The following is a 5,254-nucleotide window of genomic DNA, read 5'->3' as shown; positions in this document are numbered from 1 at the left end:
AAAATCTTTTTTGAAAGTCCCAAACCCATGTAACCCCTTAAGTTTATTTTCAGTTAAAAGAAAATAGAAAAGTAACTATACTATGAACAAAATCGAGATGAGAAATATTTTACTATACTTTTCTTTCTCTCTTTAATTCTATAATATATATCGTTAATTAAAGTACAAATATTTCACATCGAAAAGTGAAATATATGGGGATGGGGGGAAGAGGGTTTACCGTTAAACGAATCCATTATTATTTTCTCTCGATTTAATTGTAAATTCTTAAAGCATATTATTCCTAATCGAAGTAATAAACGTCAATTGTTTTCCCGTGTAATATCAATCAAATTTTCACCTGTCAAATATTGACAATTAATAAACATTTTGCTTTACGATTGAAATTAAATTCATCTCATTTTATAGCGTAGATATATATATATATATAATTTTCCAATTAATTATTTCTCTATAAAAGTAACGATCATTATTCCTATTTTTAAAATATTGATACGCGGGTGGCGTGTTAACATACAAATGAAATAGAGAAATGTTAGATTTATATAAATAAACGAAGTTATTTTAATTTATGGTACATACACACACAGAATATTACATTTTATAATGATACTAACTTTCTACCGAGGTAATGATTAATTCATCGACAATGCCATTACTTTTTCTACAACGAGAAATGTGAATTGTATTATGGCTCGAAAAAGGACGTAAAAAAAAAAAAAACGTAAGAAAAAAAAGAAATCTGTCGTAAACCGGTACAGTTTATATTCGAGCATTATTATTATTACGAGTTCACAAGTGAGATTAGTTTAGTTAACTACGTAGAATTTTATCTCTATTTTTGTTTCCCCTCTGCCCCAATAAAAATTTGAAAAGAAATACTAGAGAGGAACGATTTATAAATTCATGCAAGCAATCTCTCTCGTAACCGCGAAATGACGTTTGTTTAAATCTCTGATTTGCTCCACCAATTTGCCCCAGTTTTTTTTCTTTTTTATACAATATAATAATAATCAACGAAGAAAAAAAATCTAAAACAAAATTTCTGTATTGCGAAAAGAGTAATAATAAATTGAAAGTATAAAATTAATTTGAGAAAATACGATAATATAAACATATGATTTTAGAATATTAATTTATCAGTAAGTATACATTAATTTATCTACTTTTTTTTTTTTTTTTGAAAAATACTATAACAGTTAGTAACAAAGTACACCTCGGCTTTCTGAATATTATACAATTTTTATCATTTTAATTTTATGTATGATTTTTGTTTTTTTTTATGCGAAACTAAATTTTCGACAATCACTGTAATGAAATTAAAGTTTCGCACGAAAATCAATGTTGAGAAAGAAATTACAAGGATTGCTGCATTTAGTGTAATTCCACAATTTAAAACAAAAATATACGCTGACTAATTCATTCTCCACTAATTATAATAATTAGATGAATTTTTGTTTAAATATATTTTTCTGTGATCTAAAATGTGTTTCATTTATTTGTACCTATGATTGTATAAAATATTTTGTCAATTGTATTTTTTTTTTTTTTTAAAACAAACAGTCGCACAAGTCATCTTTTGTATTATATAAATAAAAGTATATCTGTTATACATAAATTAAGATGGATTTTAAAAGCAACATAAACAATCTATATTTATAATACGAATAAAAGAAACACGGAAAACTTATCTCAATCTGAATAATTCACCATATTCGCGTGAAATATTATATATAACATGTTACGTTGTTGTGTAATTCGTGATAAATGAGTATTTTTGAAATCATTTATTTATCAAGACACTATTTATGCGAATTATATCTTTTATACATTGAAATATCATAATTATATTGACTACGTAATCTCACTTATTTTTTATATAGTAATTTATAGAGATTGATTTAGAAAAAGATATTTATTTGCATATAAATTAGAAAATGTCTTAATCAGTAACTACGTTAATTGTAATATAAATGATATTTTTATGTTACATACCAATTATAAGTAGATAAATGAGATACGCATAGACACACACACATACATAGCGTATTAGAATGATTAATTAGTTTTTATATCCACGAAAAAAAAAGTCTTGCTCGTGCAACTAATAATCTCTAAATATATCATGGTAAAACCGGTTCGATAAATGCGTCATGATATTGATTTTCTTCCGATTTTATATCATCTCATTATCTCTCTTACAAAGTATACTAAAGAAAAACATTTAAAAATATATAATAGTAGTGAATAATACATTCTATATACAGGGTGTCCCACATTAATCTAGTCACGATTTTTCAAGTATTTGAGATAACCTGACAAAACAAAAGTTGATTTGTTTTTGATTGATTATAAATTGCAATAAAAATATTAGAAATATATCAAACTTTTTCACTGTTAGTATACATTTTCTACAAATTAACATTAAACTGCGATTTGCTTCTTCTGGGACACCCTGTATATATATGTAAATATATATATATATATGTATATACGTATATACAGTAACAGTCAGCGCAGTATCTCGTCAATAGATGAACAATTTACAAATCAGTTTTGTGTTAACCGTTTGGGTGAGTACGCTGCATCTGTTGAATATTATTTTAAAAAAAAAGATTTTTTGGGTTATTTTTCTTAAATATTTTATTAAATAAAAACACGCGACCAGAGACACGATATTAATTTCTTTTAACTTTCGTGAAAAAGAAATATATATATAAAAATTAATAGAAAGTTAAATGTATTTCATTTCATGTCATCTGTTCACTATTAAAAAAGAAAAATATTTGTTATGTTGCTTGTGCGCCGAACTTGTCTCTCTCAATATTTTCAAAAAAAAAAATTAGAAATTTATTTCTACTTAATATTATAGAAGATTATAAAACGTGTTTCACGCTTTATATATCTCTCGTCTGTTTATTATTTAATAATATTTTTAAGCAAAAATCTTGACGTAATTAAAACAAAACAAAAATTGTTTGGTATCCAATCAATGCGTATCGAAATTATTGTTTTCTCAAGAAAACGAATTCAATTGTTATAAATAATCTTAACAAACAATCGCGCAATACAATGATAACGGAAAATAAATTAGGAATAAAAAAAAAAATGGTGCAATATTATCTTTAAACGTAGTTGGTTAAAACGTCGAAACACAAAATTAACTTCAGCCCACTCATTCCATTCCGTTTAGTTCAACAAGCACGATGGGCACTCACTTAACAAAATTGCCGTTCGACTCGAACCGCGCAATTCCTAACACCGGTTTCGAATAAAAAAAAAAAAAAAGCATTAAAAAAAAAAAACAGAAAAAAAAGGAAAAAAAAAAGACAGGCTTTATGTATAGACGAATGACCCTTCAGATCGGTAAAACGCACTTTCGAATGGACGGATGCAACTACTGCGTACACCCGCGGAACCGATTGAACTGCGACGCGAACAATTTCCGCGGTTTCGAAAGTTTAAAAGCTCGCCGCCCCCGCACAGTACGGGGATTTAAAACCGAGAAAAAGGGAAACAACAAAATAACAGTCGGAATCGTTGGATTGACATTTCACGTTTTTAGTTTAGTTTTTCGTCCTACGGATTTACATTTAAATTAACAAACAAATTTACAAACAAATCATATTTTATCTCGTATATCAATTAAAAATAATATAGTTTATATTAGATCTTTTTAAACTTAAATATAATAGAAAAATTATATTTGTCACACAGAAAAATAGGAATTGTTGAATTTCACTATGTTAAAATAACAAAAAAAAAATTGAATAAATTTAATAATTTTCGTATTTTTTTTTTTTATTATTTTAATATATAAACTTATATAGAGATAAAATAATTATTTGTTCGAGTATTAAAAATGTAAAAAAAAAGAAAATATTTGAAAAACAAACGTTTTGCAATCTAACCCCCCATCGTGATAATGAATATTATTTGCTTATATTATAAGAATTAATAATAATGAATATTATTATAAGAAAAATAATGAAAGAAATATAATGAATATATATTATAAGAAATAATATTAATGAATATTATTAATTTATATTATAAGAATTCTGTTAAGATAACGAATAATAATTATTATATATAAAACACCATATTTTCTTGATTACATATTCTTACAACTAAAATACTACTAACACACTTGTGGTGTCTTACCCCATAAACCATTATTGAGATATTAGGTTTCAAAACTGATATGACACTACATATTTACAAAGACCGATCTGATGGCGCGCATGTAACGTAAGATATACATTAACTTTGAAATTTAATATCTCGATAGTGGTTCGTACAAAAGATCAAAGTTTGTAATGTTAAGAAGGTTTCTACTATCCAAGCTGTAAGAAGAATATATGTAAGAAAGTGAACATACTATTTTTTATTTTAAAAATATAAGCACACGGTTTTTTTCATTAGAATAAAGTAGTAATTGCAAGAGGTTTTTTATTTTATTTTTATATTTTTTATATTTCAGAAAATAATCCTGTATATATAACGTCAATGTTAAATGATATACTTTAATTAAATCTATGAAAACCTTAGGACTTGTACGAAATAACTAAAAATAACTGTTATTAGATAAACATTTTATCACATAGATTAAAATTATAGTTGTTTTAGGAAATAATATATACTCGTATGAATTCACGAAAGGTGAATAATTAAAGTAAGAATACGTTCAAAGTCGATAAAACAACACGACTAACAGAAAATCCGTATATTTGAAACAAAAACAATGAATATTTTTCTTCTACTTAGAATCTAATTTTAATCTTATCATTTAAAACTATCCACCTCGTATATATTAATTGTACAATCTTCAAAACAATTTTATTAAAATTGTGTAATCTAAAGGTACAATCATTATTTTTATGTAAAATTTATTTTTGTTTAAAATTAATTGTACGATCTTCAAAACAATTTTCAATATTTTCGTTGAAATATAATAATTCTGTCTTTATTCGTATGCAAATGAATGAATAAAGTTATTATAAAAATGATTCAGTTATAAACCATTTCGCGAATTAACAAAAATTTTACAAAATAACTCGAACACACGTATGGATTATTTTTTGATTTCATAAAGTAATGTTTTCTACTTGTATAAGATACCTTACTTATAACACTACGGGATTTTCATGTTATAGAATGGTTGCCAGTATAGACTTGGAAGATCCTACAAAGTTTCTTCTTACTATCCAATATTCATAAAATTACTTCTATAAAATATCCCTCCCCTACCCAC

General features: G+C 25.2%; 2 protein-coding genes across 2 annotated transcripts in view; one reads left to right on the top strand and one right to left on the bottom strand.

Moving 5' to 3' along the window:
* Positions 1–5,254, bottom strand: part of LOC106786007 — a 226,729-nt gene that overhangs the window by 125,984 nt on the left and 95,491 nt on the right. The window lies entirely within an intron of this gene.
* The window catches only part of LOC106786006, a 15,093-nt gene continuing 12,342 nt past the window's right edge, over positions 2,504–5,254 (top strand). The window contains exon 1 of the mRNA XM_014746942.1: positions 2,504–2,573. The gene's annotated coding sequence lies outside the window, so the exon portion shown is untranslated. The remainder of the gene's footprint in view (positions 2,574–5,254) is intronic.

Source organism: Polistes canadensis, unplaced genomic scaffold (assembly GCF_001313835.1).
Source record: "Polistes canadensis isolate GaletaPanama2010 unplaced genomic scaffold, ASM131383v1 scaffold_62, whole genome shotgun sequence".
Classification (NCBI taxonomy): Eukaryota; Metazoa; Arthropoda; class Insecta; order Hymenoptera; family Vespidae; genus Polistes; species Polistes canadensis.
Note: the sequence above shows the minus strand (reverse complement) of the source record. Positions and strands in the feature narration are given on the sequence as shown.